Here is a 25,271-nt window from a genome sequence, read left to right as displayed (position 1 = left end):
AGAGAGAGAGAGAGAGAGAGAGAGAGAGAGAGAGAGTTGCTCGGCGTCAATTGCAAATAGGGCAACACACGCCAGTCAAAGAATGTGTGTGTATGTTGGGGGGGGGGGGGGGGGGGGGGGGGGGGGGGGGCAGAGAGAGAGAGAGAGACGCCTGGAATTAACCTGGATTGTAAAGAGCAATAGCTCGAGTAGCGACCATTCACACTAGGTGCTCCCCCTCGTGAGCCTGGCCAGTGCTCACGTGGGCGATCCATCTTGCACGAGTCGAGAAAGCAATCCTAGGGGTGGGTAATGGGCGTTCACTGTTGCCAAGAATGGTAGGGTTGGTCAGCATATTGTGGGTTTCCCTATTTGATGGCTTGGAAACGTTTGGCTGGGCAGCATGAAATATGTTGAGTGGCATGTCATCATGTTGGCTCCCTTTGTTTTCCCATGAGATGCAACTCTTCACTGAGCTAGCTTGAATATGTAGCCCAAGGGCATGGCTAATTAAGTAGAGAGAGAGAGAGAGAGAGAGAGAGAGAGAGAGAGAGAGAGAGAGAGAGTGTTTTATTGGTGTGTGTGGGTGTGAGGGTGTGAGGGTGTGTGTGTGTGTGATGAGACAGAGAGGGGGAGATAGAGAGAGAAGGGTGTGAGGGGTATAGGTGTGAAGGGTCGTGCGTGTGTGTGTCATGATAGAGAGAGAGAGAGAGAGAGAGAGAGAGAGAGAGAGAGAGAGAGAAAGAAGGGTGTGAGGGGTCTAGGTGTGAAGGGTCGTGTGTGTGTGTGTGTGTGTGATGATAAAGAGAGAGAGAGAGAGAGAGAGAGAGAGAGAGAGAGAGAGAGAGAGAGAGAGAGAGAGAGGGAGCTAGGTGTGTCCATGCTTTGCTCCCTTGACATTTCTAGAGATGGAGATGCATGTCTACTTTTTTTTCTCATGAAAATTTTGGCCAGCTAACTCTGAGCTTGCCGTCAAGAAAATCGACAAAATTTTACAAGTTTTAGTGTGAACATCACCATATGCCTCAAATTTGGAACAGAAAAATAAAACAGTTTCAAGCGTGTCCTTATTTTAAAAAAGATTTGGGCAAGCATTGTGAGTACTTGATGCAGCAGCAACATTGAGAAAAAGCAGGTAGTCAACATTGATAAGTACAGAAGAGGTACACCTTTAACATGTTGGATTAAGTCTTCAAGGAAGTCAATTGCTAGCAACACTGCAAGTGTGCACACCACTCATCTTTAATTAATGCCATGAGGGCCCCTCGAGAGATTGTACCTTTTAGCTACCAATCAATTTGTTTGTATTATTTCTATAGATTCATACTAATTTCAACTATTTTTTAATGGTTTTTCTTGATTTTTGAAGGTGCTTACATACCACACTTCTCCTCTCTCACATCACAAGACTAGGTCCGAAATTCATAACTTGGGCAACGTCTCCTTTGGCACACCAAAGAGCTAGGGATATGCTATTGAGAGATAGTCGTTTACATGCCTAGAATTTCATTAAAGCCATGAGGGATGCCCACACCCACTAGAACACCAAAAGAGCAAAGAATAAAGGCTAGAGTGAGAGCGGTTGGAGCGGCATAATACCACCATGGACAAATTTTACTCACAAAAGTTAGATATATCACCAAATACCAAAATTGAAGCAAAGAAGAAAGAGCCTTGGAGAGGCTAAATATAACTCCATGGACACCATTAGAGAGAAATTAGAGAGACAGAGAAGGTTGAAGCTTTGTTTCACCAAAAGATTTCGGAGGTGTATGTGGAACCAATGTATTTAGGGTTGTGAAGGGTTGGAAACACCAATCTCAAACCTTCATGCTACACCGCCTTGTGTATTGAACTCTTCACACCTCCCACAAAACCTGCTATCTTTTATTATACCTACAACAACAATACCATGCATTTTCCAATACTATTACCGATCAAAAATTCCTATTCACACCACAACTTCATTCATAATCTACTATCTAGACTAGATCATTGTAGAGATGATCATCTCTTAGGATCTAAAAATTAAAGCCACCCAAAAAAAGGCCAAGGATGATGACAATTCATTGTTCAAGAATCTTAGGCCTTTTGCCTCCTCCCTCTTTCTTTTTTTAATCACAGTGTAACATTTTAACTTTTGCACAAGTAGACACACAGTTCTATTGCATGACCAATCCACGAAAAGAGGAAGAGACAAAGAGAGAAAAGAGTTCTTCTCTATCGTAAAAACAATTCAAGAGACCCTATAGGTCTATCAACAACAAGTTCTCAAGTCAAGACATGTAGATCAAAAGAAAATTGAGAGAACCAATCTGTTGCACTTAGTTTAGAGAGAGAGAGAGAGAGAGAGAGAGAGAGAGAGAGAGAGTTCATATTTTCTCTTCAAATATCAAATATGACCCATGGAGCCGATTGGAATATGTCACATACACTTTTGAGTTGATCAGAGGCTCTCAAATTTGCACGGGCATATTGTGCATAAACTAAGGGGCTCAGTGCACTAATTCCCTGAGACCATATTCCACCTCATTTGGGGATGCCCAACAATCAAGAGCTTCACTTGAGCTTCATTGAAAGAGGTTTTATTTTAGCTAGGCACCCCCTTCTTGAGAAGAGACCTAGCATTAGGATCAAGATGCTTGGTCTTGATGATAGAAATTTGTATTATTGGAGTTGTTGTCTTTAAATCCATATGGGTTTTTAAGAATGAACAAGTAAAAAAAATAACGAAGTGTTGCATGCAAAAATGTGCTGGAAACTTGTGGATGGATTCTCTCAAGCAAAAGGAAGCGACTTGTCAAAAGGAAGAAGATATGACCCCCATGGATATCTAGAGTAAGTGTATGTGTCATGTATGTGTCTATTACTTGGGGCTTTGTGCCCATTACACTGACCTCTTTATATATGTTGGATGACCCTTGTGCAAAGGATATGCTAGGGTTTGATGTATTTTGTTGGGTCAATGCAATTCAAGCTCATACAAGCATCTTTAAACAAAATGTATGAAATCGTTCTAAAAGTTTTCCATTTAATTTGATCTCTAGGTAGAAGTCAAAGTTCAGATCCAAACTCAAACCTACCATTAGAATTTCCTTAGATTTTCTTTAATAAAAATGGGCTCAAAATTGAACCCACCTATTACTTTGCTGAAAGGACTCTTGATTTGATAGCCTTCCATTGCTTGACCTCCTTTTCATTTTATTGTTTGGCAAGGCCTTGCTCCATTGTCCGAAGGTGCTTGGCTTGCCTCTAATAGCTAGATTGCTACTTTTGGAAGCCGTCAGCTCTCCTGTGTCGTTTTGTGGTTGCATGTTGTCAAGATCTTCTTCTCTTTCTTAGCTTTTGTCTGTCATGAGGCATAGTGGTAGTTGGTGATAGAAGCTCCCTTATGGTGGGACCTGGGAGTTCCATGGGGGTGATGGGGACTATGGGCCCTGCCCCTTCTTCATTGATATGTTATCTTGTATTTGTTGAGGGTAAAACCCTAATTAGCCAATGTATCTGATTGTCGAGTTTGTTATGTCTTGATGCATCTTGGGGATGTCCAATGCTTGGATGGTCGTCCTAGCATTGGCCATGGTAGCCTCTAGATATCTTTGTTTGGTGGTACTGGTCGATGTTGGTTGGTTGTATTTGGTAACCGGGGCTCATGAAGATGAGCAAAGACTCTCATGTAATTTTTGGGTTTTTCTAATATATTCACCCACATGTTGTGGGTTTTGTGAACAAAAAAAAATGCCAACCTAGGATTTGTGCTAGAGCAGTTTTGCAGCTGGCTTTGCAACCTTCGAGGCCATGGAGCTAGGAGGTGCTCATGGATGGTTGTGCAGAAGGGCAAGGTGGCGATGCAATTTGCTAGAGGTTGAGGTTGAGGATTGGTTGGAGAGTGGTGGCTTTGCAGTGAGGTATCGCCTTTTAGTAGGCCAACTCTCCTTGCTATGCGAAGAGCAAAAACAACGGTTGTGGATTTGTATATGATGCTTGTTTGAGGTTTTAGGCCGGAGGTGACTTGGCTTGATGGTGGCAAAAGTGGCCCTCATCATGGTAGTGTCAAGCCCACCTACTCTCTATGTTGGTGCATGGCTAATTATCAATGGCCTACTCTAGTTGATTGTGGTTAGCTTCTCTCCTAGTTCATTGGGGATGGAAGGAATCGGTGGCCACTTTTCCACAAGGCTCTCCCGTGCTTGGTCATGGGGATCACTCCATGTTGAGTAGCAAGGGTAGCTGTTGAGGTATGATAGAGCATGGCTCATCATCAATGGCCTACTCTAGTCGATTGTGGTTAGCTTCTCTCATGGATTGTGGTTAGCTTCTCTCCTGGATCATCGGGGATGGGAGGGATTGGTGGCCAGTTTTGAACAAGGCTCTTTGGTGCTTGGTGGGGATCGCTCCATGTTGAGGGGCAAGGGAAATTGTTGAGCTGTGGTAGAGCTTCTACAATTGGTGGCACCCATGCATATGTGTGATCTTAATTTCAAAGGTGATTATGTTCAGCAGGGTCTGTTTGCATGTCCTCCTATCTGTTGGCTTTAATTCTACATCTTCTATGGTTTCGTAGACTCAGGTTCATGATAGCGCAGATCATCTCCCTTGGTGGAAGTCTTAGGTCAAAATTGGCTAAAGAGGTTTGGCTATAAAGGTTGCTTGTCTTGTCTATGGTTGGGTGGCTCACATGTCAGCCGTTCTCTCAGATTCAAGGTGAATCTCTTTATTGGCTAATGCATGGGGATCATTTTGGTGTTGGAGATGGGTTTGATTCCATGGCTTAGTATGAGCATGGTTGCCAATGTAAATTTTTTGGTTTTTAATACATTTTTCACTCACTATTTGTGAATTTTAAAAAACAAGGTGAAAGGTCATTGTGGCCTACATAAAGCTATTGAATGCTTCTTTGTGAGACAAAAAATAAAAAATGACATTAATATTTAACACATTTGTTATTACAATAAAATATTATGATTTTTTCATAGCAAGTGTAACCATAAACTATTTAGATAACAATATATAAAAAATAATGATTGAAAAAGACATTTCAAAGCGTTGTAACATTTGTTATCACAATAACTTTTTTTTGTGAACAAAATACAACAATGAACTATTTAGATTACAATATATTCCAAAAGCATGAAAAATAATGATTGAAACAAGGTCAAGACTTCACAATGGCCTCAAGAAGGCAACACTTTTTGCTGTAATAAATTGAGTGATTATTAGAACACATTTGACATCTTAATGGTATGTGTTTGGGAAAAATGTGTCTCAACTTAATATCATGTCCTTTTCAATTTCAAATACCGGTTCAGAGCAAGGGAAAAAGAAAAAATATATCCCAAAATATAGAAAAATAGTATAAAAACCCAAAAAATAAATCGAGTTTTTAAAAATTTCCTCTTGGAAAATTCAAGAAGAGTAATTTTGTATGTCTAGAAAATGATTTTTCCAAAACACTTCAATGGGGAGAGAGAGAGAGAGAGAGAGAGAGAGAGAGAGAGACTCATTTTCATAATGAAAATGTTCAAATGAGTACAATAAGACTTAAAAAGACTTGAAATGTCACTAATCAAAGTTAACATGATGGTGACCATTGGATGGTGAGAGGTGCATTTGGAAGCATTGTAAGAAATTGAAAAACAAACAAAGTGAAAGAGGATGAGAACAATTATGTTTGACACAATATTCTATTCTCTCTTCAAAGAGAGATACTACACAAATGTCAACACTCTCTCACAAGGGCCTAAAATAAATAATAATAATAAAAGTATTATCATTAGCTTGCCATGTGGCACTAATCCGCAAGTTTTATCCAATGGTTCAGAGATGCACCCAAAATCCAACCCTTTACTAAGGATTGCTTATGTAGTCCAAAAACCCAACCAAAACCTTCATCTTTTTTTTTGATGTGTGTACTCAAAAAGGTCTTAGAGGAGGAAAAGGAATGAAGGAGTACACTCATAAGAGTTTGATCTCATGATGCGAAATATTGACTCAATATAATTTTCCTTAATATTTAATTTGTGAAAGAGTCTTTTCATTTAAGGATCTCATAATAGTCCATTTTATTAAATTGTTTTATTTTTTTTTATACTAATTAAACGTACATTTTCTTATGAAAGCATTAAAATAAGTTTTTGTTTTAGTTTGATAGTGAGTTCTTTTATTTTGTTGGTTCTAGCTTGGTAAACCAAACCCTAGAGGAGATATCTCTTAGTTGAGTTGGTTGGGGTTTCAAAGAATTGACATATGAAGGAAATCATCTGAAGTGTTGGGTCTTCAATTAAGTGTTGGGTCTTCAATTAAGAACCACCTTCCAAAGTTCCATTGATTTTTGACTACATAAGGAGTCCTTAGTAAAGTTTTGGATTTTTGGTGCAATTGTGGACCATTGCATAAAGTTTGTGGATTAATGCTACATGGAAAAAAAAGATTTATTTTTTAAATATTTTTTCGGTGTTTGTGAGAGGTGTTAACATTTTTGTACCTCTTTCTTTAAGGAGGGCCAATGAATATTGGGTCATGCACAATCCTTCTTGTCCTCTTTTACCTTTCTTTTTCTCAATTTGCTACAATGCTTTCAGGTCGTTTTTCAAACATTAATTTTTATGTTTTTGGAATATATTGTAGTTTTAATAGTTTATTGTTACACTTTTTTCAAGAAACATAATCTTTTATTGCGATAACATATGTTTTAAGAAATTTGTGTCACTTCCTTGTTTTATCTCACAAAGAAACCTTTTATTAGTAAATTCTAATTCTCATAGATTTATGTAGGCCATAGTGAATTTTCACCTTGTTTTAAAAAATTTCTTATTTTTTTTTAAATTTCTTTAAAAATTCATATTTCTAAAATACACACTTCCCTTTGAGGTTGCTTTGAAAGAAAATTAAATTTTTTATTTTTTAAAACAAATCGATATAATTTTCTAAATTCACATGGAACATCGTATTATATATTGTCATAGGGCATTCAAGTTTATAATAGCCATAATTTTTTATGCTTTTAAACTTTTTTTCTTCTCCCTTTACTTGGATCTAGACTTTTTGGACTTTTAAAGGGCAAATTTATCATCATTAACTCTTTTATGGGAGGTTTATATTTTTTAATATGCTTAAGTAATCTAGATCACTTTGTTATTTTAATTATTTTTATTTTATTTTGGTTTAAAATGCCAATGTGTATTATTTTTGAGTTTTTAATTTACAACTCACGTATTGTGGATTTTGCACACAAAAAACAAGTGAAAGGGTCACAGTGGCTAACTAAAACAATAAGAAAGTGATAAAATCATTAGGTTGATTTTAATTGGAATGAGTGCTTGAAAAAGCATTGCCTTAGCTTAGCCTTGATCCGGTTGAAAATCAAGACTGGCCGGATGCAAACCATGGTAAAGGAAAAAAATTGGTGAAGTATGTGAGAAAATAGTTCAAAAATCTAGCAAATTTCAAAATTTTGGCTAGTATTTTCAATTTTCTTCTTTGTGAGGAGAAAACTTGACTCATGGTTGCTTAATAAAAGAGACTTTCTTGCACACTGACTAGAATTAAGCTATAGAATGCAAGAAAGAGTCTTGAACCATGTGAGGTTGTGAAATGAACGATGAATTTATAAAAAGAACTCATTAAGTCTCCCCAATCTCAAAAAAATGAAAATTCTTTCAAAACATATTAAGTGTATAAGTGAAGGGTGAGTTTATGAAATGAAAAGACGGATGAAGGTGGAAAGTCAAAAGACATATGAAAGTGGAAAGTCAAAAGACCTTTTGTGTCCATATACAGAGGTGTTTCTCTTATCCTTTATATATTCCCTTTAGCATTTTCTTCTCTTGAAAGTGTCCTTGCACTCTCTCTCTCTCTCTCTCTCTCTCTCTCTCTCTCTCTCTCTCTCTCGCAATGTTGTATCCGTCCTTTCCAGCTAATACTATTGCAAATCTACCTGCTTCGTCATTGCCCATTGTTGCGTGCTATATACTAGCACATCGTTTTGTTGAGAGAATCTTTGAATTAGGAATACCTAATTTTTGTGAAGCCATTAGGAATATCTTTTAATATTTTAAAATAACTCATTAATCTATATGTATATATATATATATATATGTATATATCTATAGAATCTACTAAGGTGAAGCTTCAATTTCGCATTCTAAAACAATAAAAGTCAAGATATGTAAGGATGCAAAATGAAAGGTAAAAGAAAGGTTTCATTTAATATTTCAAAACCAAAATAACATTTAAGGTAATTCTTAATCACTACAAGAGGTTCTTCACACTTGTGAGGACGGTTGTAGGTGACAAAAATACACGAGGATATTTTTCCCTCCAGTGTCACTATAAGTGTCACTAAAAACGTCACAAAGAAGACATCGCTATTAGTGACGCATGTAGCAATGCATATAGTGACGCTTACAACGACTCTGCACTTTTCAATTTAGCAACGCGTATAGAGATGCTGCAAGATAAAAAATAAAGACATTGGAAATACTTTTGGGTGACAGGGCATTCATTGCCTTGCCACCCTATCAACCATATTGATCATAAAGCCAGAATAAAGATGCAAAATTGACAAAAGTATCTCGACTAAAGTGAATTGACAAAGTAATATAATGACAAAATTATACACATCATAGGCAAAATCACTCGATTGTTAAGATTTGACCAAAATGTAATAGTTACAACACAATCGTCATTATTGAGAAAATACATCGTTGATCAATAGTTACAAAAATGACGCACACACGTCATCTCATTATACATGCTATGAGAAAAGAAAACTAGTACTATCTGACTATGGCTAGATCGATGTCGACTAATCTGACATCTCATTGCATCCAAGTAGCGTATCTGACAAATTTTCCAAAACAAAAACAATAAGACTTTTTGTAAGTATAAATATATAATTACAAAAAAATCTATTTCTTAGCTTATTATTAAAATACAACAAATGTAAGAGAGTAAAATTAAATACTAACTAAGTCGGAGCGAGAACTGAGAATGTCCATAAGGACGTTTAAGCCCTTTCTGCCCGCATACTCATGCTCATACGGTGTGGGGTCACGTCCTTCTGTCTCATTGACCACTGTTCAAAACACACAAAGAATATGTTATGTTAGAATTTAAAAGTACAAATACCCATAACTACCAAATCTAAAGGGCAATGCAAGAGGTGTGCGGGGATCGAACATGGCTAGAGAATTTGAATTAGTTTACAGTGTGATCTATGGTTTCTTGATTGTGTGTGTGTGTGTGTGTGTGTGTGTGTGTGTGTGAGAGAGAGAGAGAGAGAGAGAGAGAGAGAGAGAAGAGACGGAGGATGCCAATAGAAGATTAAATTTATGTTTAGGCTATAATGTTTTTACATTCATTATGAGTAGTGACGATGATGTGGGGTCGTCTAACCAAAACACCTATCTTTCAACAAGGATCTTATGTCCTTGTTGTAATCTATGCAAACATGTTGTGCGATGGACAAGAAGCATTTCTTTGTAGCACGTTTGCAAATTTGGCGAGTTTGACCCATCTATTATAGATCGATTCGATGCCAATTACAACTCGCTGGACCCCGACACTTGCCAACAGGTAGCAATCTTGCAACCCAATAGTGTTTGCAGGCGCTTTACTCAAGCAACATACATGAGGCCACAAGATGCATCCTCTGATAGCTCGGAGGGTGATTATGGAGAGCACATTCCCAACAAGGCTATGTGTGAGTCCAAGATCAACAAAATGATCGAGACGATCATGGATTCAGAAAGGCTTATCTATGATGACATGAAAAGTGAATCCGATATGCCATTGTATGGTGAAGCACTTGTGTTTAGATTGAAGACACTCCTGGTTCTTCTCAACATGCATGCAAAGTTTGGATGGAGTGACACTAGTGTCATAGCACTTTTGAGGCGATCTATTACAATATGTCTACTTTAATAGAAAACTATAAATGTATAATGTACCAAATTACTTACATAAGTGTTTTGAATTTTTTTTTTGTAGATTGCTCAAAGAGCACATACTGCCAGCTGATAATGTGATGCCAGATTCCAAAGAGGAAGCAAGAAAGATCTTGCAAAACTTAGGGATGGATTACAATTCTATGCACGCTTTTCCTAACGACTGTATTCTTGTCAGAGAGGAATACATAGACGTGGAGAAGTGTCCGAATTGTGTATCTCAGCAATTTTGCTTCTTTTTATAAATTATATTGTACATTGTTTTACCCATTCTTGTCTCTATTCTAAACTTGTGAATCAAATTATAACTAATTCAGATTTTCTTCTCCATTGACCATTAAGATTTAATGTTCATGTATTTAATGCAGGTATGGATGATGATCAATTTCTTTCTTCCTTGGACCCCAAGCAGAGGAGGTGGTATGAGGATCGCCATCGCTCTGGATCATAGTCGCATCGTTCCACTTCTTCAGAGTCTTTGTCTTCTTTAAAGCGATCGGCACGCTCCGAGAGTTCGTGTCGACTAGACGATCTACACACTCTTCTAGGCACTAACGCTCTAGTGGTGGTGGCGATTGCTGTGGTTGTGGCACTAGCATTGTATCTTTTTGGTTATGCTAATATATATTTTGTCCACTCACAATGTGAGTCTAGAAAAATATATCAAAAGAGTAGTAAAAGATACTAATGGGTCTATTCGCACCTCCGTTAATTAATTAAGCCCAAAAATTCGCCTCCTAGGATTTTTCAAAGCAAAAGTGGCTTAGACTATCCGTTCCCACGCCACGCTTGCCCCTTGCCATCGTTGGTCCGTGCAGAGGTCGACCCTCACTGAGGTGCTTGCCTATGTGGTAGACTTGCCTACCATAGAGGAGATGGTCTATCCGGCCATGCTCTCACTCGGGGGCATAATAGAGCTCAGCAACAATGACCAAATCATGGGTTGCTTTGTGAAGAAGAGCAAGACAGAAGTGTAAAAGCGAAGTGCTTCAGAAAAAGATTGATTGAGCGGGACAAAAAGTATGTCCCTCTAATCTTGGAAACTCATTAGTTTTGATGGAATCTCAGCGGATGCCATTTGAAGACTAAAAGAAAAGGATTAGAGTGGAAAGGGAAAGGAAGGCTTTTGAGTAGAAAAGGGCGAGGAGGGCACATGGAGGAGAGAGAAAGAGAGATTGTTTTAGATCTTTTTTAGGGGCAAAATAGTATCTTTTTTACTATTGGGTCTACTCTTGCAAAACCCGTTAATTAGTCGCTTAAATTCTCCTTGGAATTTGCAAATCTGAAGGGAAAATAGCCATGTTGTCACGATCATCGTCTGTCTCGCCATCGCCGCCTTTTCTCTCTGCTTGCCCCTTTCCCTTCCTTTGCCACATTACCAGCCTCGTTTCCCCGCTCCTCCTCCTCCTCCTCCTCCTCCTCCTCTCTCTCTCTCTCTCTCTCTCTCTCTCTCTCTCTCTCTCTCTCTCTCTCTCTCTCTCTCTCTGTGGCTCTGTAGTGCTCCGCTTCAAGCGTTGGCTCGCTCTTGCTCTGAATATCCTCCCTCTCTCCCTTCGCCTCCACGCTCTCCAACATCCCTGCTGTAAACAGCTAGCCTTAGTCCTCGTTACCTATGCAACGTCCCCCTTCAACCACCGATTAAGCCTGGCATCTCCAAGCCTACAACCTCCTTGGCATTAAAGTCCACATTTAGCTCCACCATGCCTTGACGGTGCGCTGCTGCACTCACTGCCTCTTGCTCTGCTCTGCTATGGACATTCTACAACTATGACTGGCAAAGATCATCTTTGCATCCTCCCACCTGTTGGGTTCAAGCCCTTATTGGTCAGCTTATTGGTCAGCCCGTGAGAACAAGTCTCAAGGCATGCAGGTATAGACCATTAGTTAGTTGAGTTTGCATGTGGAAAAAGGTGAGGTAGACATCATCTTCCAAAGGCTATGTAAAGGATTCCATTAATAAAAATTAGTATAGCGTGTTCTTTTGCTTCAAGATGTGTCGAGATCTCTCTCTCTCTCTCTCTCTCTCTCTCTCTCTCTCTCTCTCTCTCTCTCTCTCTCTCGCCTTCTGCTATGCTCAGCACCACGCCATGGCCCTTAGGCTGCATCCCCCATAGCCTCAGGTTCCAACAACTGGTATCAGAGCCTTGCCCTCGACGCTCGACAAGTCACGCACGGGTACTGCCGCTTAACAGCAGGAAGGCATCACCATCGACCTGCACAAAACGGGACAAGCCCGGCATCAATAGGATCGCCCTGCCATGTTGGGCATTTTTCGTCTCTTCAAGAACCCCAAGAGGTGCATATCCTGCTCGCCATGATCATCTTCATGTTTGCGCAGTACACAGCTCGCTGTTTTTCGTGAGTTCTTCATTAAAACTTGATATTGAGTCCATACTAAGGCTCAAATTTGAGTCTTTTGTCCTCCTCAAAAGTGGCCACCCTCTTCATAAGGGTTGATTTCCCATGTAAAAATCTATCAAGGTTGTGGTAGTGCTTTCAACACACAAAGGGATTTTTGTTCGGCTCCGCAATTCAATATCGAACAAACCCCTGACTCGGAGCACAATTCAAACGACGTCAAATCAAAAGCTATAAAGCGTCAAATATGGCTTCGAAGGTGGATAAATTCAACGGATCCGGTTTCCACACCTGGCAAATTAAAGTAAAGGGCTATCTGATGCGGAAAAATCTTTGGAATGTGGTCAAGCCTCTCGCAGCCGATGAATCCGGCACATCCGCTGCAGTTACAAGAGCACTATCTGCTGAGCTACAGAGGAAAGACGAACAAGCTTTTGGTATTATCCTAACCTCCTTAGCAGATGATTTTATTCATTATTTGGATGATGTCGATTCTTCAAGTGATGCCTGGATAGAGTTAGAGAAGCTTTTCGGTGCCAAAGCTAAGTATTCAAAGATGAGTTTAAAAATGGAATTATATTCCATCCGCATGCGTGAAGATGAAAATATTGCAGCTTTAGCCAATAGACTCTAGAGTATTAGAGCGCAACTTGTTTATGTCGAAGCTTCAGTACCAGAAGAAGATCTCATAGCCATTTTGTTAAAATGTTTGACTGACAAATTTCATCAGATTGTTACTGTTTTAAAAGAGAAAGATCCGCTGCCCTCCTTGGATGGTATCATCAATTCATTGCAGGAAGAAGAACGCAGGGTACCTAGTTCCAAATCTACTATTATTCCCAGGGCTTATACAATCTCGAATGCTGTGTCACCCACCAGTTCTTCTGATACTTCCAGTGCATATGCAGTCACTAAATGTGCTGCTACAGCAGCTTCATCTCGACCATTCAATGGAACCAGAACTTATGCCATTTGTGGGCGCAACAATCATCAGACAAAAGACTGTTTCAAGAAGAATCCTTGTGTTCACTGTGGTAAAACAAATCATCCGTCAAATAAGTTCTTTCAAAAGGGTAAAACTCAAATTCATGTGGTTGAGGGAGACACTGAATCTCCAATATATTCTGTTGATGAGGAAATTTATTAGATCAACTCTTTTCATGTTGTTTTTTTTTTAGTCAAAATAAATTGTACGGGTTATAGACACTGCCACAAAAATAAGTGGTAAGACCTCCCAATTTTTATCAGTTCTCAGCCCGTTTTTGTTGCACTCTCATGAGGTTACTGGGTACACCTTAAACCCAAGGTTTGGCAGTGAACCAAAAACTCCACTTTTGGTAGCTAATGTTTTGACCTACACCCTATCTGTTCAAGGGGGGGTTACTGACCTAGCACCAGGTTATGGATAAACCAAAAATCCTTGGTTGTGAGAAAACCTAAAACTCACTGTTGACGAGTATACCAAAAACTCGAGGTATCATGAGTTGCTTGTCCAGTTCGGGCTTGAGGGGGGGATTGTTGGGTTCAAGCCCTTATTGGTCAGCTTATTGGTCAGCCCGTGAGAACAAGTCTCAAGGCATGCAGGTATAGACCATTAGTTAGTTGAGTTTGCATGTGGAAAAAGGTGACGTAGACATCATCTTTCAAAGGCTATGTAAAGGATTCCATTAATAAAAATTAGTATAGCGTGTTCTTTTGCTTCAAGCTGTGTCGAGATCTCTCTCTCTCTCTCTCTCTCTCTCTCTCTCTCTCTCTCTCTCTCTCTCTCTCTCTCGCCTTCTGCTGTGCTCAGCACCACGCCATGGCCCTTAGGCTGCATCCCCCATAGCCTCAGGTTCCAACACCACCCACCGTCCCTCTAGTGTCCACGCAGTCAATGCGAGGCACCCGCAGCCCCCCTGCACAGTAGCTGGTGTACGCTCTTGAAGAATCCAACCAAAATAGATACAAGGGCATTTTGGGAATTTTTGAAATTTGAGGGGTACATTGGAAATTTTCACAAATTAGAGGGGTGTTTTGGTAATTTTCCTTTCTTTTAATTCTTTTAATATCGTGACCTTTGCACGCATAGCACGGAGTTGTTGCGATTCTTGACCTCTACAGATAGATACCGAGTCACTATTGGCAAGTCAATAGATCATAGATTGTGAGGGGGAAACCGAATCTCTTGAATCGAGTCTTTATAGATTTGGTGCATAGCCCCGCAACCACAAATGGGTAACTTTTAAAAAAACAAAGTTGATGTTGCGTCTTGGCAAGTGCGACAACTATCCCTCCTCGCCCTAGCTCGCACACCCTCCCTTTGGCTTGCCTTGTGGTTGCCTGCATAGCCCACCACCCCAAACACAACCACCCCCCCCCTTCTCCCAAAAAAAAAAAAAAAAAATCCCCAAAAAAAAACCAAAATTAATTTATGAAATCAATAAAAGAAAAGTTTTCATTTCCTTTACCCTTTCTCTTCGTCCAAGGGATCTTTCAATATTCTCTTCAATTCAACCCAAAAACAATGTTTCCCACACCTATTTAACTCATTCAAAGATTAGCTCATTCAAAGACAAGACTTTCGCGGATGTTTCTTCTCAAATAAAAAGATCTGTAAAGTTATTCCCATTATTGGTTTGCTAGATTTTTTGCAAAAGAAAAGATTTGAAAGTAGAAAAGATGGGTTAATTATTTAGGAAATTTCAACAAAGTAAGGGTGGAGATTGATGATCCTAAGAAAAAGTTTTCGAGGTAAGAACATAACTTTTTGCAACTAGCTTTGAGGGTCAAAGTTTCTACTTTCTAAGATTCTAAGCTTTTTACACATGTTCAATCCTTTTCTAACTTTATCCTGAATTTGATGCATAGGGCCATTATCAATGTTATTTTCCCTTTTTGACACTTTTGCACAGGAACAAAATCTAGTTTCTTATGTATCAAGTAGTCGTATGGAGAATGATGGACTCCCTTCACTTTATAAGGCAAAATTGTGAGAAAACTCTTTAGAGTGTTAAAAACAAGGTGAGGACTCACTATGGTCTGTTAAAAACAAGGTGAGGACTCACTATGGTCTGTTGAGGGAGGAAATATTTATCAAAAGTAGATATTAATCGGTGTTACAGTTGTATTGTTTTAATATAAAATTGTACTGTCCATATACACACACAATTACATAGCGATTTGACTCCCACCATTGTTTTCAACGACGGATTATGTTATAAACATCTTACCTAATATCTTGTTATTTAAGGACTTTTTTTTAATGCCTTCATAAAAAAAGGCAGGTTTAATAAACATAAGTACATTAAAATTAAAATAAAAAATAAAAAATATATATATATATATGTGTGTGTATATTTATGTATTTATGTATATATGTATGTAATATATAGAATTATGTAAGGTGAAGTTTCACTTTAGCATTCTAAAAAAATAGGATGCAAGAGAAGTCAAGCCATGTGAGGATGCGAAATGAAAGGTGAAATAAAAAGATCCATTTAGTATTATAAAATTTAACTAACATTTAAGGTAAGTCTCAATCATGTCATTTTTAAATTTTTTTCTAGTCGGTATCCGCTACTCTCAAATGGCTTATATATTATGAAGAGGTCCCAATAATAAGGTAAATGGTGCACATTGCACATCAACATTTTGAAACAAAATAAAACAAAAAATAAATAAATAAAAAGACACATTAAAAATCAAAACAAAAGAATATTTTAATGCTTTCAAATAAACATAGAAAATAATTAAACAATGTAGTGAAGTTAATTTTTTGAAATTCTCAAATGAGAGAATCATTCCTTAGTGTTTGAAAAAGGTGTGTCTGAGCTTAGGCTTAAGCCGCTTGAAAATCGAGATTAGCCGGTTACAAAGGATGGTAAAAGGGGAAAAACTCGATAAAATATACTAGAAAATAGTTCAATATTTTGCAAATTTGAAAATTTCTAATAGTATTTCCAATTTGTATTTGTATAAGGAGGAAACTTGCCGCTTAAACAAAAAGACTTCTCGAAGACTGCATTATAAGATCAAACTCCTATGAATATTTAATGTTTTGATCTCTAAAGTCATTTTCAAGCATGCGGACAAAGAAAATGCTGCCTTGAAGAATAGCTTTCTATTCCAAAGTTTTAGCTTTCTATTCACAATACACTTGAATCCCTTAGGGACACTTGTCTCTCAAAGAAGGTGTAAGGAAACAATTGAAGGGACAACAAAGTTATTTTACAAAGACCCTTGCCATGTGGCACTCATCCAACCAAAAAATTTAACGGCTTCGGTGTTGCAACAACCTTGCACAATGAACCCTATGGCCTTCCATATGCCAAAAAACTCAAAGATAAGCATCACATAAACACAAGATGAAGTAGCTTAAACTAATCCAATAAAAAAAAAGAGTCCCATTGTCGAGGAAAAATCATGTAGGTTTGGCTCCCAAATGCTCCATCCATAGCTATACTTACTTTAGAATTGATTCCAATGAGGTGGCCACTCCAATTTAGTCTTGGACATTTATGCTATTTACGGTCTCAAGGTGGTTCCTTTTGTCAGTTGATGTATGGGTAGGATGTTGTTGTTGAAAGTAGATGCCATGGCTCGATTGGAGCATGGCTGTCATTGTAACTTTTTTGATTTCGCAATATATATTACTCACTATTGTCAGTTTGGGAAGAAAAAATAATTGATTCCAATGACTACTTTACTTTTCAACACCATACATATGCTTGTGTCAAATGTGGTGAAGTTGAGATATGGACCACACCACCTACAAATTCCCACCTACTGCCTTTCAATGAACGAGGAGATGATTCATAAGCATATCAATGTTGTAAAGTGAGGATTAGTATTGTAACAATGATGCTACCAATCATATGCTATGATAAGTATAGCAAAAAACAAGTCAAAAGTTTGAGTTATGACTACATCATAGCAACTTTTAAGTTATGACTTCATCATAGATTGCTAATATACTTTCAATAACTGTCCTCTTCAATGACTTTTGAATCTAGTACGTTCTTGTGCAACAATGTCATCACTATGCTAGATCTGTCTCATTCCTTTTCAATAGGGGCTCAACCTTCCTATCTTTTTAAAATATGAATTTTAAGATTGTCTCCACCTTGCCAAAGGGAGTATAAACAAGGCTAATGCCGTCAAAACACGTTCTTCCATTATGTAGCAGATGCTTTGCAAAGAGACTACAATAGTGAATATTAGTTTAAAAGACATTTTTGGCCAAGAAGTCCATAGGGAGTGGTAGAGAAAACATGCAATTCTTGTTTGCACTTCTCACCATCCACCAATGCTCACCATCACATTAACTTTGATTGTTGACATTTTAAGTCATTTCAAACAAAAATCACACCATAAAATTTTAATAATTGATTATTCACATCATGTCTTGCTTAATATACTCTAGGTTATGCTTTGTGTTAACCATCACGGCTCACGGACACCCCATCACCTACGACGGACGTGTATTATGTATTTGGTAGAGTCAGGTACCGAGCTTGTCGGACCAATAGGAAAAGGGTAAGAGTGATCGCCGATGAGAGGCGCACTCTAACTGGGACATTCAAGGGATTAGCTGGCTAAGCATGGGCGCCCAAGTGTGAATGGGGTGAGTTCATATTAAAGCCAACTAAACCTAAAATTCACTCATTCTCTCATTTGTGCAATAGAAGAGTGCTCTTGCTCCATCTCCATCTCCATCTTCTTCTTCTTCACCTCCTTGTGTGTGTGTGTGTGTATGTGTGAGAGAGAGAGAGAGAGAGAGAGAGAGAGAGAGAGAGAGAGTGCGATCGAGCATTACGAAGGCAGGACGGCGGCGAAGCGGTTGAGCGCGGCACGACTGCAGCTTCTTCTTCATCACGGCGAGGAATCCACCACGAAGGCGAGCGTAGAGCGGTGAGTGACACACCCTTTGCTCTCTTGAGCTTGCTAGTTTAGGCTTGTTGTGTGCTTGGAGCCATTTGTGGCTCGCACACGGTGTATCGGCAAGTCCCTTACTTCGACAGTGTGGCAAGGAGCGCACATTTTTGGCGCCGCTGCCGGGGAATCGCCCTGCACTAAGCCCAAGAGGCACTTTGTGCTTCTCCTATGAGTTGTTTGTAGTAGGAAAGAAGAAGAAGAGGAAGAGGAATGAGTTGTTTTTCTGCAAGTTGTTAATTTCTGTATTGTCTGCAAGTTCTGTGATTTCTGTATAATGTTGTGTTTTCTGTTTGCACACAGTCTTTGCAATTAGTAGTCATTAGCTTGTTTGCAGTGAATGAATATGTAGGAAGGCAGTTAGCAATTTCTGTTTGCACACAGTGTGTACATAGTTTTCTGTCAAGGTTTGCCTGCACACAGTCTTTGCACAGTAAGGTAGTGAGAGAGGAAGTAGGTGGACAGTTAGCTCACTGTCAGTAAGCAGTTAACAGATTAGTTAGTAGATTAGTTAGTGGTTAGCAGCACTGTTAATAAGTAGATAAGGTAGTGAGCTGTTGAGAGAGAGGTTAGGTAGGTGTTGACAGTGTGTGTGGCCAAGAAAGGGTCACCTAAACCGCGCGCGGTCGTCGCCTCAAAAAAAAAAGAAAAAGAAAATATTTAAGCGTGAGTGACTGGGGGGCTACACTAAAATTTTGATCAGGATCGGGATCATTTCCCTAAGCCCAAGCTTGGAATATATATACCCTACCCCCTCAAGAGGGAATGAGAGCATGTGGGGCAAGTCCTCCACTCTCCTCTCTTCTCTTCCCACTTACACCCTTAGACTTTCTAATTTGGGCCTAGTTCCCTATTAGAAATTGACGGTTTTAGGGATTCCGAGGGCATAAAGTGACCAAACGGAGGGCTGTAAAGCACGGCACGTCCCTCTGAATGAGACGCTCGTTTTGAGCTATCATACGTTCTATTCTATAGCCGGGTCAGAAAAAAAAGACCAAAAAATCAATAAATAAATAAATAAGAAAAGACTTGGGTTGCAAAACACCCAAAATTACTAGGTGAGCAGCCTTCACGAGCACTCACTGACACTTCTAGGGGATCCAAGTCATATGAACCTACGCTCTGGACGAGTTTTAGAGCACGAGCATATTGGTAGTGCCTCCATTTACGCGGGCACCCATTATTCCTCCACCCTAGGTTCTGGACCTTCGGTCGGGACTCAAGGTAGCGTGACCCAAGATCCTCATATCGTGTCTAGTGATGGCCCATGGCCCGGGTCCAGCGTGTTTAGCCGCTTAAAAGAGACCCTTAGTAGAGCTACTCGCTCCGAACATGCGGTTAATGAAATAAATGAAGGGAGTGGGGAAGTAAATTCTTCATTCATGCCTAAAATAGACCCTATGCTTCTTGAGAGTGTGCATGTGAATGTTCCATCCACTGCACCTCCTGATCCTTTAGGACTACCTCTCTCTGAGGTTTTACTACCCGATGGTAGGAGTCTTGCCGAAGTACAAGAGATCGAACGCTATATGCAAGCAACAAGGGAGAGGGAAAATGAGAACCTACGAAGGCTAGAACAAAGTCGAGCCCTGAAAGCAAAGGCTCCTATGACAACAATCATGCCAGCTGAGCAACCGAGTGCTCCCAAGGTAGCAGTCACGGAGGGGCAAGCGATGGGGAGCAATAATGCTTCCACTTCGAGGGAAACCTCCAGCACGCCAGGCCTAGATGGGATATTCCTAAATGAAAATTGGGAGTATGACCTACAAGCAGAAGCTTTAACTGATCGTTACACAGGACACACCTATCATGTGGGTTGGTTAGATGTTCTACAATCCACATCAGGTGCTACTAGCATAGATGAGCAACAACAGAAAGTCTGTGATGTCCTCCATAGGATTGTCGAGTTAGAAAGACAGAACACAGGGATCAACATGCCTTCAACAGGCCTAATGAGATTCTTGGATACGGGAAAGGCCAACCAACCAACCCTATCACAAATGGAGACTCCCTCAGTGAGCCCCATTGATCCTCCATATGTTGTTTTGCCAGGAGCCTCAGTACAATCTGAGCCCACAAGTGGCAGCTTTACCTTCCCAGATCTAGCTCATCTTTCTCTTAATGTCACTACGGCTACCATGCATATCCCAGTGGTGAGCATGACAAGAAGTACACCATGGAGTTCATTTGTTAACACTGCGCCGATGCCTAGTAGCACAGTGCCCCCAACTATACCTACATGTATGTATCAATCATGTGCACCTGTCGTACCTCAGCCTCATGTAGCTCTTACACCTCCGATTATTCCAAGAGCTTACAATACACAATGGCATTATCCAAGCTCTTATACAAGTGGAGCCATGCCATTTAATAATAACATGCCATATCAGGCACCCCCTATGCCTAGGGCCACGCCTGTAAACTTTGGACCACCGTTTGGTACACCACCATACGAAATATGGGACCCAAGAGCCGCGCGTATGCCAAGGCCAAGGCCAACTCCCATCTCACATGTGGTTGCAGGAGCACATACACCCATTATACCTGCTCAAATAGGAGATTTGGCAGCATTTGCTCAAACTATCGGTCACTCTATTGCGGAAAACATGCGTAGTGCACCTGATAGAGAGCCTAGGAGCAAGGCAATTCAAGTAGCTAAGCTCACACATAGATTCAGTGGAGACGGAGATGCTAGAAAGCATATGGAAGTCTTTGAACATGTGTGCGATTCCTTGGAAGAGCACAATGAGCTACATAAGTGTAAGGCTTTGAGTTTGACCCTAAGCGGAAAGGCTGGAGATTGGTATAGAACCTTAAGAGTAGAAGAGAAAACGATCTACTCTACTCTTAGGAGACTGTTCTTAAAAGAATACATACGAGAGGGAGTACTTTGGGGTGTAGCCTCTCAGCTCCAGAAAGCCCAACGAGAAGAAGGTGAATCCGTGAGAGACTTCATTAGTCGCCTAAAGAATTTGAATTCTCAATGCAATCCAAACGAGCGATTCAACAACAACCAATTGCTCGATAGATTCATTAGGGGACTATGACATGAAAGTATTTATAATGGCCTAGTCATTAGAGGTATCACTACTTGGGAAGCAGTCACCCTGAATGCAATCCAATTGGAGGATAATTTAATGATTGCAGGAGAAAGAGTGTCTGCCGAGCCGAAGTCTAGTAGCTCGCAAGCGTCAGGGCATGAGCCAATGAAGATAAAGCCAATCGTGAAAGAGCAAACGATATCTGAGATGACTTTGGCAGATCTCACAAAGGCCATCCAAGAAAGCCTTAGGGGTAATCGTGCTCCACAAAACACTCATATGTATCCAAGAAGGGAGCAGCAATGGTGCTCAATCTGCTTGGGCCCACATACTACGAGTGAATGCCCTACTTTCAGAGTAAAGTTTGACGGGACTTGTAACGTGTGTGGTAGGTATGGCCATCAAGCGAAGGATTGCCTAATGCTTAAACGCATCATGGAAAATAGACCGCCTATAGCTTGGGCAGACTCACCTCGAGTTCCTGCATTGATGCCCACCCCACCCATGGAGCAACAGTTGCCATTACAGCACATGGTCCCTAGAACCCAAAATGTGGTCCAAACCACACCGTTGCCACCTCCGGTGCTAGGACCGCAACCCCCTCATCCAAGAGTTACACCTATGAACCAAATAGGTTGCGAGTCATCTAGTACTTATGTAGATTGCGAAGAGGACATAAACTCTAGTATCACCTATGGAGTCGACATGCTTGAGGAGTGTCCCATGTACTATATGGAAGACCATTGGGGACAAATCAAACCGGTATATCAAGCTACTGCGCTAGCAGCAAGAGGCCAAAACATTAATAGTTTTGCCAGGAGACCACCTCTTCAGTGCTACGAATGTGGTGGACCACATCGAGTAGCTGAGTGCCCCATTAGAATGCAAAAGAATGCTGCACTAATGCAAACAAGTCAAGGGAGTGCATTGGCAATGCCAATACTCACTTGTAATCGTTGTGGCATATATCATTTGATCGCACAGTGTCCTAACAATCCAAACGCACCGAAAATCACACCATTGAACATAATAGAGATTGTTGATGGGACACCACCAACTATAAACATAGCACCAGTGAATGCACTCACACGGTCGATGCTCCAAAAGCAAAATTACATCCAGGAAGAGAGAGATGCTGCATCCATTGGCCGAGCGAGAAAGAAGAAAACACGAAGAAAGAAATCCCTTAATGCTTCTAGCTCAAAACCTAGTTCAAAGACTAACATAGGGACAGGAGAGGATCCCGTGTATATGAATGACCCTGAGAATGACTTAGATTCGATAGAGACCACGGAGACCAAAACTGTTACTACAAAGGAAAAAGCCAGTGAGGAGGATCACGAGAGGGAATTACGATGAACACCAAAAGAGTATTCAAAGTTAAACCACCCAGTTGCGAACCCCCAAGATAAGCCATGAGAGACAAAAAATGAGGATTGCAAGAGAAAGATTGGAACCTATCCAAACCCAACAGTGGAAATTGAACGAGTCCAACAACTGAGGGGTTTGGTGGAAGAAACTCAACGAACATTAGAACCTGAACCCAAACATATCCAGATGTCGGACACAGTGTTTCCCACACAAGTTCAAACTCACAAGAACTACAGGCCGTTAGCTATACCCAGTATCATTCGGGAAGAGAGTGAGGGTAGGACATCTGAAAGTGGACACACACCTTTCCTACTAGAGAGAATGTTTGGTGAGGGAATGCCCGACCCCCTTGAGGAAGTGGAGATTCCATCTTCACCATTCTCTTGTCAGGGTCCTACGTCCCACAAGATGCCATTAAATGTTGCCAAATTGATGGATTTCATGTCTTCAGAAGTTAGAACCACCATCATGTCCAAACTATATAAAGACCCTGAGCTAGTCTCAGCTCTTCGAGCCTTCCTCGATGGGGAATTACAGGCTGGATTACCACAGTTTGCACATATGAACAAACCTGACTTGGTAATGAATGATGAGGAACATTTAGCACCACCATCTGACCTAGCGGGACATGAATCTGTAATTGAAGTACCCGTTAACAAGGTGGGGCAATACTTTGAAGGTGATGAATCTAATGCTACTCTACCAATCACTACTAAAGGATTAACTGTAAAGGGGGTCCTTGACGGTGGTGCGGGAGTCAGCATGGTGACAAAAGAGTTGTTGGGAGTCTATGGGGCGACCTCACCTTGAAGCCACAAGCGTAGTGGTAAAAATGGCTAATGGATCTATTGTTACGCCTATTGGAATGCTAAAGGATCTCAGAATCAAGGTCTTGGGACACAAGGTAAGGCATACTTTCATTGTTATGGATTTTTCTAAGCATCCTATGTCATTTGAGATGATCTTAGGGCGTCCATTCATGAGGGAAGCAAAAATGGTGCATGATTGGTCCAAAAACCACGTCTACTTACAGTTCCAAGACTCTGTCATTCGAGTTGATCTTTTAAGTGGTCGAACGCATCCTCTAGGAAATAAATTCATCATTAATAATCGATCAGACACAACAATTCACTCAGCTCCATTACAGTATTGTTACACGTGTAACGAAGACACGGATATTGGGGAGAACTCTCCTTATATGGATATCCTACCCGGAATGGCTGAGTCACACAATGTCGATTGGGTGCACCTAGCGGCAACTATAGATACATGGGGATCTAGAGGAACAACCTGGGTAACACCAGATGGGGAAGAGATACCACACATTGCACCAGTAAACATGTTAGGTGTAGCGCATGTAACATCCGATGATAAGAAAGAGGCACACCTACCTGAGAGTGAAACTGATGATTCCTCAAAGGCTTCAGGCCAATACACATCGGAAACAGAATCTCAGGAAGAAATGGATTCAGAACCTGAGGAAACATAGAGTGAGCCAAGTATAGAAACTGAACACTCAAGGCCTAGTATGACCGTCTATGGTAATTTATATGAGAGTGAAGAAGATACAAGCGAAGACCTATCAAGCGAGTCGAGTTCAAACATTTACCAAAATCAAAACCTTAACAAGAAACAAAGGTCATATAAGAGACGACGATATCGAGCAAATGTGAGAGCTAGGATAAACAAGGAAAGATCTACTGCAGAATGGCTTAGCTATCTAGGGGCATGTGATGCTCATCGAAAGCTAGTAGACAATTGGGGTGAACATCTCTAGAGTGTCATGTGGTGCAGCCCGCGACCCATTGACCTCGCTCAATTGGAGGTTACAGAGCCAAAATTGAGTCGAACTATAAGAAGACGTCAAAATCGAGAGTTAGCACAACAACAAAAGGAGGCACAACTAAAAGAAAGGTCTCCGTCAGGACAAGAGCCTGCTGACTTACATACGGCTCCTGAACATTTTAAATCTTATACCACGGGGGAGCGAAAGGTTGAATATGCCAAAGCCCAACGAATACCTACCAATGGAAGCAGTGGAGTCTATGATGGTCCAGCGGTAGTTAAAGAGATAGAATTAGCAGAACTAGGTGAGGAGTCTAAACCAGTCTTTATTGCTCAAGACCTTATCGAAACTGAAGAGGCTGTACTTAAGGAGCTCCTCAAGGAATACAAGGATATCTTTGCTTGGACATATCATGACATGAAGGGCGTTCCACCTTCTGTGGTGCAACATACAATTCCCATGATCAACACTGCTAAACCCGTCCAGCAACGACCCTATCCAATGAATCCAAAGTACGCCAAAATTGTACAAGAGGAGATTGAAAAACTTATCCAATGTGGATTCATATACCCTATTGAGCACTCAGAATGGGTTTCTCCAATAGTCATTGTGCCAAAAAAGAATGGGAAACTAAGAGTGTGCGTGGATCTCAAGAAAGTTAATGCAACCACTAGGAGAGATCATTATCCCTTCAGAACATGTGCTTGAAAGAGTTGCGGGCAAGGAAGCTTATAGATTTTTAGATGGGTACTCTGGTTACAATCAAATCACAATTGCATTAGAGGACCAAGCTAAAACTGCTTTTATCACAGAGTTTGAAGTGTTTGCATTTCGTGTTATGGCTTTTGGCTTAACAAATGCCCCTGCTACATTCCA

Source organism: Adiantum capillus-veneris, chromosome 16, assembly GCF_014529385.1.
Source record: "Adiantum capillus-veneris isolate H3 chromosome 16, ASM1452938v2, whole genome shotgun sequence".
NCBI classification, from domain to species: Eukaryota; Viridiplantae; Streptophyta; class Polypodiopsida; order Polypodiales; family Pteridaceae; genus Adiantum; species Adiantum capillus-veneris.
The sequence above is the reverse complement of the archived record's forward strand: the minus strand, read 5'-3'. Positions refer to the sequence as shown.